This window comes from Poecile atricapillus, chromosome 8 (genome assembly GCF_030490865.1).
Source record: "Poecile atricapillus isolate bPoeAtr1 chromosome 8, bPoeAtr1.hap1, whole genome shotgun sequence".
Classification (NCBI taxonomy): domain Eukaryota; kingdom Metazoa; phylum Chordata; class Aves; order Passeriformes; family Paridae; genus Poecile; species Poecile atricapillus.
This window is the reverse complement of record NC_081256.1, coordinates 25,288,265-25,299,859: the sequence shown is the minus strand read 5'-3', so window position 1 is coordinate 25,299,859 and position 11,595 is coordinate 25,288,265. Positions and strand designations below refer to the sequence as shown.

General features: G+C 40.1%; 1 long non-coding RNA gene across 1 annotated transcript; it reads left to right on the top strand.

Annotated features, from left to right (window-relative positions):
- The first annotated feature begins 897 nt into the window (after window positions 1-897).
- Window positions 898-10,293, top strand: LOC131581771 (uncharacterized). The gene is made up of 3 exons (XR_009278147.1): window positions 898-958; window positions 8,416-8,638; window positions 9,657-10,293. It is a non-coding gene; the product is annotated as an uncharacterized LOC131581771 (long non-coding RNA).
- The last annotated feature ends 1,302 nt before the right edge of the window (window positions 10,294-11,595 follow it).

Here is an 11,595-nt window from a genome sequence, read left to right as displayed (position 1 = left end):
AAGAGGTTGAAGAACCTCAAAGAGGTTGAGGATCCTCAGAGAGGCTGGGGAACCTCAGAGAGGTTGGGGAACCTCAGAGAGTTTGAGGAACCTCAAAGAGGTTGAGGATCCTCAGAGAGGTTGAGGAACCTCAGAGAGGCTGAGGAACCTCAAAGAGGTTGAAGAACCTCAAAGAGGTTGAGGATCAGCAGCCATGGAATTGTTTGGGTTAGAAAAGCCCTCTAAGATGGAGTCCAACCATCAACCCAGCCAAGGCCACCACCAGCCCATGTCCCATGGCAGCAGGAGAGCACAGGAGGACACCAGGCCCCAGATCCCCATCCTGCTGCTTCTCCTCCCCACACAGCACGCTCAGCTTGGGTTTTCCCCAGGAATGACGTGCCCACATCCCAATCCCTGAGGACAGGAATGCTGCAGGGACCACCTTCATCATTTGCAGCCCCATTTTTGGGCTGAAAGCCATAAAAACTTTGCTTAAAACCCTGCGAATTCTTTGTGTAATGTTTTGGAGCTCTGTCTTTGTGCTGGAGCTCGGCCTCCTGCACTCACGGGAGCCTTTAAGGTACCAGGGCATTAAAAGAGGCTTGGGTTGAAACTTGTCAAGGGGAAATAACAACCTGCAATTGCTCAGCTTCCTGATTAAAAAACCCACAACACCGGCTGAGCGAGGGCAATGTTTTCTCAAGCATTAGTGATACTTTAATTCAACACTGCGACAACAACAAAAAAATGGATTTTATTGCTCTCTATTTTATGGATCATGAATTTAACTGAGCTAAATAGTCAAAGTCCAGGTGAATAATGCTGCTTTAGTGAGCTGCTGACCACATTTCCTCCCACATTTCACTAACTATTTATTTTTTGTTCTGCTTACTCAGCTTTTCACATTTTGAACTCCAAAGAACAGCAAAGAAATGGAGGCTGTGTTTGTCTTACAAGGTTTTCTTCACCTTCTCCGGTAGGTTTTTTCTCTTCTGAACGGATTTCAGTCAAACTTTGAAGAATATTTGTTTTTAGGGCCCAGTTTGATAGCTTTGTCAAATTAATTTATTTATGGCCCTTCCTTCTTTCCTTGGGGCACAGTAAAAGGTCTTCTAGTGGTTTCTTTGATGAAATATTACCTCTGTTTCCCACCCCTAAATTTAATAAACAATAAAACATCAAAATTTAATAAATATAAAGCCAGTGCATGATTGAGTTTTTGGAATTTGGCTGCTCCTCCATCCCTGCTGTCCCTGTTCTGGAGCTGGGATGGTTTAGTGGGTGATTCATGGTTCCATTACTGCCTTTATTCCTTTAAGAGCACCTGGAGGGACAATATTTCAACATTACCCTAAAGAGCTGAGCAGCTTTTTTGCATAGTTCCAAATCTCCCATTTAATTCCACTTTAATTTAAATGTTTCCCGTTAACTTTCTGCATTATTTTTTTCGGCTTAAAAGAAGTTACTTTGTTTTTTTTACCCTCTAAACTTCACCCAGGGAATGCAAAACTGGGTCAAACTCCAGCTTTATTTTGTTCTGCTGCAACGTTTTATTCCTGGTATGAAATGATTTCGTTTGTAGGAGTTGCCAGGGGTAAATTCAACTTGATGTTTCAGCTGGAAAAGGTGGCGCATTCCTGGTGTCAAAATGTCCTGCTCCCACTTTTCCTGAGCAGCTCCCCAAAGATGGAAATGACCTGGGGGGGAGTTGAAAATAATTATGGCAATTTTTGTGTTGGACTAAAGTATTTTAGTTTGGAGGGATCAGCTCATTTAACAACATTTGGGGTAAATATCCACAAAATCCTCAAATTCTCTTCTTTTGCTGAGTCCTACAGGGAGATTTTGTGGTTTTCTGGGAAGGGAAATGTGCTGGGGTGAGGTTGGTGGTTGTGTTATTCCACATCTCCCAAAATATTTTGGGAATATCAAACCTTGGAGGGGAAGACTATTGGATTAACTGCTCCCAGTGGAGCTGCCTGGCTCCACTAAAATAAAATAAAAATAAAATAAAATAAAAACCATTAACCCCAAACTTTGGGAAATGGATCTGTTGTTGCTAAAATTTTAAAGGGTGATCAGTGATGTGAGGTCAGCTCCAACAAGAGCTCTTAAAAGGTGGGGGGAAAACCATGAAAAACCTTCATAATTTTCTAATTAACACACAGCATCTGAAACAAATTCAAATTTTGTTAAAGCTAAAACTTCATGGAAGAGCAAGAGAAAAGAATGTCCCACAAAATAGTTAATTATTTCAATTCCAAATTTTTGATTTTGAGTCTTTGAAAACTTTCTGCACATTCATGGGCACAAACTATTTCTGGATTTTCACCATAAATTTTGGGCTGTTCTGGGAGGAAAGGGAAGAGGGAAGGGTGTGAGAAGCTGTGGAAGCGGCAGAAGATCCTTTGAAGCCCTCAGGACTCCCCCAGGAGGATTTTATAGCCCAAACAAACCCCGTGGGAATCCCTGTCCATGGAATATTTGGCTTTTTCCAGGAGTTTTATTCCCATTCTGGATATTCCTGTATCAGTCACAGCCAGGATTGCTCCAGGCCAGGGTTGGAGCTGCAAGGAGCACAGGGAGAAAATGTGTGGAAAATCACAGTGCCAGAGGTTTGTTCCTTGCTGGATTGAGATAAAGAGGAGAAGCAGCACTGACCAGACAGCCTTCAGGACATTTTGGTTTTTTTTTTGGTTTTTTTTTGTGTTTTTTTTTTTTTTTTTTTTTTTCCATTTCTTGAAATCTCTTTGCTTTAACATCATTATTTATTTATTTATCTATTTATTTATTTATTTATTTATAATTTTTTTCTTAAATTTTTTTTTCACTATCAACTGATGGCATTTAAGAATATTTTAAATTAAGAAATGCAAAAAAAAAAAAAATGTTGTAGGAGAGACAAGGAAGAGGTAAAATGAGTTGCTAAACCTTTAAAAAAAGTGAATATTTATAATGATTTTGCTGATATTATTGTTCCATTACTGGATGCACTGGCTGGAGTAATTAGTACAAGCTGCAAATAAATTGGTGTAAAATAACAATGCTAAAAGATTGTTTTAATTGCTTTCATTTTCTGTTAAAATGATTTTTCCAGGATATTCTCTGATTTCCCTCTGATAAAAATGGAATAATTTTTTTTTTTAGCTGCCTTGTAAATCTGAATTAACAGAAACTGCAATTCACAGAATGCCAGAATGGTTTGGGATGGGAAGGATTCAAAGATGCCCTGAGCACACAGGATTTCCCCAATGTTTCCTGCAGGTTGGGAATGTTAAATGGATGGGAAGGTCCATTGGATGGTGTAGCTTTAAAAAAAAATTAAATAATTTGTTTCTATTTTGTGGGATACTCTTTCCTCTTGCTCCTTCATATTAGCTTTAAAGGATTAAATTTGCTTAATATTCTGCATGTTAATTAGAAAATGATGAAGGTTTTCCAGGCACAAGCATAAATTTTACAAGTGGTGCTAAAGTCCTATCCACACATAATAAATCCCAGCTATATCACCAATAATTGTGTTATTAAAATTGATACTTTCAATCACTAATAAAGAAATCAATTTGGCACTCTGGCTGAAATAAGAACACTTCCCTCTTTTCAAATTTCATAGGAGTTTAATGAAATATTTCCATGGTGAGCTTTAGGTGCAATAATCCCATAAATCAGATAGGGGTTAGCAGAATAAAGGACAGATTTTCAGGTGAAGTAGGAATTTATTCCCTCCCTGGAAAATGGGATTTGGGGTTACCTGAGGTGTTCAGGAGGTGATTTCCACGAGAAAATGGAACTTTTTGGAGTTTTCATGGAAATATTTGAAGAATGACTCCAGAGGAGGCGCCAGGGTGATCAGAGGGATGGAGCAGCTCTGCTGGGAGGAAAGGCTGGAGAATTGGGATTGTTGGGGTGAGCTCAGGGTGGCCTGGAGGAGCTGCAGGGAAGATGGAGAGAGACTTTGGAGAAGGGATGGAGGGACAGGACACAGGGAACGGCTTCAAATGGACAGAGAGCAGGGTCAGATGGGATATTGGGAAGGAATTGTTCCTGGGAGGGTGGGAAGGGGCTGGGATGGAATTCCCAGAGCAGCTGTGGCTGCTCCTGGATCCCTGGAAGTGCCCAAGGCCAACTTGGACAGGGTTTGGGACAGTGGAAGGTGTCCCTGCCGTGGCAGGGGTGGCACTGGGTGGGATTTAGGGTCCCTTCCATCCCAAACCATTCCACCATTCCCTGATAAGAATTCCCACTGGCCAGGCTCCAATTTCACCTGTGCTTAACGATGTTCAATCCCAGTTTGATTTAAGGGTTGTTTAAATTAATAAAACTTGAAAGCTACAGAACCAAAGTTCTCCGACTTAAATGAGGTTTAAATGCACTAAACATTCACAGAGCTCCTAAATTCCCTCTTCCTTTGTTTCCTATTCCTTTGTTTCCAGGCTTTTAACAACAGCAACTGTCACACTGGTAATTACAGCGCTGCAGATTTTCCAAATGCCCTTTTTTTTTGTCCTTTAGCACTCAGCCCTTCTCCTTTGGGCTGTTAGAACATGAGAAAATTGTCTGAGAAGATTGCTGTGGTTTGAGGCACCTTCTGAAGCGCCTCTAGTTTTATAAAAAAACCATCATTTTGTGGGAATGACAGCTTGATGTTCTATGAATATCCCTGCTCCCATCCCCACACCAGCAGTTTATTTACCACACACTCCCAAGGATTTTGGATTTTGTAGCAAGGTCAGGCACTCTGCTGGAAGCCAAGCTGGGATGCAGCACCCTCCTTTTCCCTTGAAATTTGGGAAATTTGGTTGTTTTTTTCATGGAGTCACAGAATTCTCCAGGTTGGAAGGGATCTCTGGGAGCATGAAGTGCCCTGAAATGTCACATCCACCGGGTTTTTAAATCCCTGCAGGGATGGGGACTCCACCACTGCCCCCAGCCAGGGTTGGACAACCCTTCCTGTGGAGAAATCTTCCAGAATATCCAACCTAAACCTCCCCTGGCACAACTTGAGGTCGTTTCCTCTTGTCCTGCCGCTGATTCCTGGGGAAGAACCGACCCCAGCCTCCCTTCAGGTGATTGTAGAGAGAAATAAAATCCCTTCAGAGCCTCCTTTTCTCTTGGGATGCAGAGTTTGTGCTTCCTTCAGGTTTTTCCAGGTTCCTTCAGATTTTCTCAGGTTCCTTCAGGTTTTCCCAGGTTCCTTCAGGCTTTTCCAGATTTGTTTAGTTTTTCCCAGGTTCCTTTAGATTTTCCCAGGTTCATTTAGGTTTTCTCAGGTTCCTTTAGGTTTTCCTAGGTTCCTTTAGGCTTTTCCAGGTTCCTTCAGGTTTTCCCAGGTTCCTTCAGATTTTCCCAGGTTCTCTCAGGCTTTCCAGGTTCATTTAGGTTTTCCCAGGTTCCTCTCGTTTTTTCCAGGTTTGTTCAGGCTTTCCCAGGTTCCTTTAGGCTTTTCCAGATTCATTCAGGCTTTTCCACGTTTGTTCAGGCTTTTCCAGGTTCTCTCAGGCTTTTCCATGTTCATTTAGGTTTTCCCAGGTTCTTTCAGGCTTTTCCAGATTCCTTCAGATTTTCCCAGGTTCCTTTAGGTTTTCCCAGGTTTCTTCAGGCTGTTCCAGGCTGGGATGCAAAGGCAGAAATCTCTGAGAATGAATTATTCAGCACAAATCATGCTGGAGGTCCATGGGTGCAGAGCTGCTGGCTTGACCCAACAGTCTCAGCAGTTCTTACAAACAATGTGGAAAATCAAATAGAAAAGTGAGTTAACCAAAAGGTTGGAATTTCCCTTAAAAAACAGAGAAGGAAACAGATTCAGAAGAGTGGGTTTGGCTGTGCCCATCCCTCAGAGGGAGGTACCTGATCCTGCCTGATGTGGAATCTGGGAAAAAAAAAGGAATCTCATTTGCTGCTTCTGAAAGCAAAGATTAATTCTAGTAAAGCTACTTAGAAATATTTGAAAAAGAAAAAAATATTAAAAAAAAAAACAAACATCAAACTTCATTATTGTACTGGGAAAAAAATGTCACTGAGGAAGAATTAATGGCTGAGAATTCCTGGTTTCATGGATTGATCCAACTTTCCTCCATGAGGGCCATTCCCAGGGTGGTCAGCCCAGCCCTGGAGATCTCAAATGGGACTTGAAGGATTTCATATTCTGCAAGATTCATCCTTTAATGTTTAACATGTCTTGAAATTGTCTTGTTTGTCATTTAAGATGGAACAATGTTTTATCTCTCATTTTTTACCCTCTAGGTTGTGCACTGGGGGATAAACTCTGCTCAGATTTCAGCACAACAGCTCAGAATGGCTGGGTTGGTGTAATTAAAGTCTGTGCTAAATGAACCTCATTAGCAGCTCTCTTACACTCTTCTCATATTTCTCCTTCCTATTAATAAGAGGTTAAATTTCCAGCAGATTACATTTGATTATCATGGGTAGAATACTTAAAAAAACCTGCTTTGTTCTCTAAGTTCTTTTTCCCCATTTTTTTTCTGGTTATTTAACCACCACTTCTTTTTCTCCACTTCTTTCCTGGTTATTCAACCGCCCTAAAAATGAGGTTTGAACACAAAGGAAATAAAATTATGCATAAAGTAAGATTTTTGTTCATGTAGGACTCATCCTGTTGGATTAATTCCTCCTTTGTTAGAACTTGTGTTTCTAAAACATTGCAGGCTCGCAGGTGACTTTTTAAATTTGCTTGAAAGAAGGAGGATTTTATACATTTACATTTTTAAAACAAAATCAATTCCTAGCACAAGTGAAAAGCCAATTTTGTCCAGAATTTCTTGCACATGCAGCATCTAAAATAGCTGCATGGGGATGGAGCAAAGTTTAAATGCTTTTTTTTTCCCCCTCTCTGCTTCTTCACAGTTATATTTTTGAGCTCTCTGCTCTCTTTCTCTCCTGGAAAATTTTTGGGAAATGGAGGAGGGTAAAAAGTGATGAATTCCAGGTTGGGAGGGCACTGAGTTAAATCCAGGCAGCGAGTTCTTCCTGAAATATTCTCCTGTTTTCCAAACAGATTGGTTATGGGGTGAGCTCAGGTACTCAGGGGGATTTAGCAAGAACCAGGGATGCTTGAGAATTCCCAGATATTTCACTCAACCGGGAATTATGAGTTTTTATTGCGTTTCCATGGCTTCCCTCCCTGGAAGGAGTGGACCAAGGAAATGAATCTGCACCCCACAGCCTGCAGGAATTATTTATCCTCTGGATAAATGTGGTCAGAATTATGCAGCCATTCCCATGTTTTTGCCTTAAAGTTTCTGTAATTATCCTGAATTAATATCACCCCATTTAGGCACTAATGGCGTTAAAGCAGCAGATGAAGTACAACCATTAATGGTAAACAAGCAAGAAGGGAAAAAAGGGATTTATTCAATGCCCAGCATCCCAGTTTATCCATTCCTGGATAATTCCCTGCTTTCAAAGCCAGCAGTAAGGAAGGAATCATTTGACTTATTAATATAATGAAGATCAATGCGATCTGTGAATACAAGGTTGAGGGAACAACATAATTACCCTTCATTTGTTGATGCAAGGAGGAAGAGTGGTTTCAATTAGTGCCTTAAATTGGGAAAGAGCTGGAAAGAAATCGGGAGCTTTGCTTGGAGCTGGGATTTGTTCTGTGTGATCCTTTTGTGGGACTCTTTTCCTCCTTTAATGATCCTTTTGTGGGATTCTTTTCCTCCATTAATGAGTAATGATGATGTGCCAGTGTTGAGTTTAATCAGGAAGATCAAGGTAAATTTTAGAGTGGGAACATTTGGATCCCTCCCAAACACATAATTTTTTAAATTTTTTTTTTCCCCTGGATCTCTTCAGGAGAAAGTTCTGGACTTTTGAAGGGGGAAAATAACCCAGCAGTGGCCTGGACTTGAGGTGAGGGAGCCAAAAACCAACATTTTGCCAGCAGAAACCTCATGAATTTCTTCTTTTCTGTGGCCAAAGCGTCCTGTCCCTGCTGGTTATCCAGGGAATGGCTGAGCCAGGCAGGTGGGACTCTGGATCTGGAGATTTCCAACCTCCCTCCTCTTTCATTGTGGGGTGCTCAGCTCCCAGAGGGAAGAACTTGGAGCAGAAAGTCAGGAAAGAAAACTTCCATTATTTCTTTATTTGCCTTTCAATGATTCTGATGATAAAAAGGAGCTCCCACATCTCTTCCTCAGCAATAACTGGTATTTTTGGGATTTTCCATTAGGTTTGACATCCACACTTGCCCAATTCCATGCCCATTTTTCGCCAGGATGTTTTCCTAATTAAAAGTACTCTCCAGAGGATGGCAGATCCTTACCTGAGCCTTTTAGGATATCTAAAAAATTCTGAATTTTTACATTTTTGGGAGGCTGCCTCAGCCTCTGTGCTGTTTATCATGGAGACTGGGTGGAGGTGTTTTTATTTCCTCTCCTGCTTTATTTCCTTTCCTCGTTTTCCTTGCAGGAACCAGGAAATTCCAGGTGAAAAAGCAGCTGAAGTGGAAGAGAAGTTCTGACTCATTTGAACTGATCAGGACAGGGCAGGAGACAACATCTCCCACACTGTGGTTATTTACCAGCTCTCACTCCCGGATTTCTTCAGAAATACAAAGATTTAGCAAGGCCTTGGCATGAAAAACAGGATTGAAGCTCATCCAGGCTTTTGTATCCCAAATATTCCCCAAACTGTGAGCACTGTTGATATTTCTAAATGTTCCTGTCTCTGTGATTTTTCTCCCCCGGAGGAGGGAGCGCTCCGGGGTTTTTCAGAAGGATTCTTTGATGTGTTTCCAGCTATTAAAGTTTGATTTTCCGCAGGGGTTTGGCAGGTGTGGGGATGAACACCGAGCACTGACCTCGCTGCTCCCACCCACTGCAAACCTCTGCATTTACCAAGAGCCACAGAATTAATGCTGTTGGTTTTTACAACCCTGCCTTCGTCTAAATGTTGTTAATTACCCTGATTATCTTGTCTTTTGCTGTTTAATTGTTGGTAACCGAAAGGCCATTTTATCCTATCTCAGGCTTTCCTAACTCATCTTCAGGGGCTGTGGAGAAATTTTGAATTATTTTGGGGCAACCTGGGGAATTTTTTGGTCAGAGTTTCGTGTTGGAGTAGTTTTGAATTCCTGGGATGGAAGGAAACTACGAGGAAGGTGGAGAGACAGGACTAGGGGGGGAATGGCTTCCAAAAAGCAGAAAGGAAATTTAGGTTATTATGGAAGAAATTCTCCTCTGTGAGGGTGGGGAGGAGCTGGGATGGAATTCCCAGAGGAGCTGGGGCTGCCCCTGGATCCCTGGAAGTGCCCAAGGCCAGGCTGGATGGGTTTGGAGAATCCTGGGATAGTGGGAGATGTCCCAGGGATGGAATGGGATGGGATTTAAGGTCCCTTCCTGCCCAAAATCATTTTGTGATTCCATGATCCTTTTAATGTAAAAAAACCACCCCAAAAATCCCAAATCCTTCTAATCTTCATATTCCAATGCCCAATTAGAAAGATCTGGAAATGCAGCTCTTTAATAATGGCCCTAAATCCAATAATAATTTATAATAAAATTTCCTCTGGCAGAACATTCCCACAACACACAGAGCAATAATTTCCCTTAATCCCATATTGGAAAGGCTTCCTGCCTTTGGGATTTTTGTGGTACAGCGCTCTAACTCTTGAAAAAACTGAATTTTGTTGTATTTTTTTTTTTTTCTAGCCTGATCAAAACAACTTTTCGATGTTTTCTCGCTGCATTAACAGGCTGGAATTGCTACTAGAAGTATCAGCCAATTAGCAACTCTTTAATCTCCTGCATTGTTTGTCACCACGGTGTGACAAAGTGACAGCCTGCCACGCTAATTAGCTGCCTTCTGCGAGGGGAAAATTGCTCTTGTTTGACAAATAATTCAAGTTAAAGAAGGACGAGGAAGTCTGAAAACAAAGTTATTCATGCAAAGACACATCAGAGAGCACCCAGGGGCTCAGGTAATTGGTGAGGGGAGGGGGGACCTCTCACCTTTCTGTAATAAATCAGAAAATTATTGAGTGGAAGGGATGAGGTGATTTTTAACAGCTTGAAATGAGCACAGGGTTCAAAGTGTTGTTTCAGGAACTTCGCTCCATGCTGGGAAAAGTTGGGTTTCTAGAGGTTGTCGGTGTTTATTCAGCTCGAAAAGCATCTAAGCTGCTCCTGACCTCCCTTGGGAGCCTTTTAAAGGTGAATTTTCACCTCAAAAATTCGGTGTTCCCATGGAAAACCATGGAAATATTTGGGAGCATCAAAAATAGAGGGGAGCTCCAGAGCTTCCCTCCAATAATGTTTTTTAAAGCTTCAAATGAGCCTAAATCAGTTTGTTTCCATGAAAAAACTGCTTTGGATCTGGTCACAGCCTGAATGAGAAGTTTTGGTGAAATGAGAGGTTCAAGGAGCTGAACAAAAATATTCACCAAGAATCAGAAAGCAAGCCATGATTTTTTTTGTTGTTTATATGGCAATCAAATTGCTTTTGTCATTTTTCTTTATTTTTGTGATAAAATGCAGCAAATTCAATGAAGTTTGGTGTTTTCAGCTTTTTTCAAACCTGAACTCCCTGCAAAAAAAAAAAAAATTTAGAAATGGATTGAGAAGGAAATAATCCCTAAACATCTGCAAAGCCGATTCAGTGATTCTCAGCTTTTAGGTGCTGAAATTTGAGCTAAAAAAAGGAGCAAATAAAATACAATAATATAAATAAATAAATACAATATAATAATATAATAAATAAATACAATAATATAAATAAATAAATAATAAATAAACACAATAATATAAATAAATAAATAATAAATACAATAATATAAATAATTAATAATAAATAAATAGAATGATATAAATAAATAATAAATAAACACAATAATATAAATATATAATAATAAATACAATAATATAAATAAATAATAAATAAATACAATAATATAAATAAATAATAATAAATAAATACAATAATATAAATAAATAAATAATAAATACAATAATATAAATAAATAATAATAAATAAATAGAATGATATAAATAAATAATAAATAAACACAATAATATAAATATATAATAATAAATACAATAATATAAATAAATAGTAAATAAATACAATAATAGAAATAAATAATAATAAATAAAACCAATTCTGATTTTGGATATTTGGTGGAAGAGGAGTTTGTTTTTCTGGATCCAGCTCCTGTGGGAGTGCAGGTGGAACTCTGCCTTCTCAGCTGAGCACTCCACTCTGGAAAGATTTGGGAGAAGCAGGGAGGCATTCCCAGAAGAGCCACAAAAAATGGTGAAAGGACTAAAGAGATTGATGACTTGATGGGTGAAGAATTATTAAGGGAGCTAAATCTGAATTGCTTGCCCATGTAAATGATGGATCCCAAACATTCCAGGAGCTCTCCCGGGTCCGTGATGGACTGGGGGGAATGAAGGAAGAGGATGGAAGGAATGATGATCTGCTGGGGTGGCAGGAGCAGTGATTTTGGATTAGATCAGCAGGATGGGAGCAACATCTCCTCTCTGGCAGCTGATGCTGACAAAAAAAAAAGCCAAGGCAAAGGAATCTCTGCTGGGTAATTATGGATTTATCTGTCTGAGGAGAGGAGTTTGTAGGTTTGAGTCTATGGAT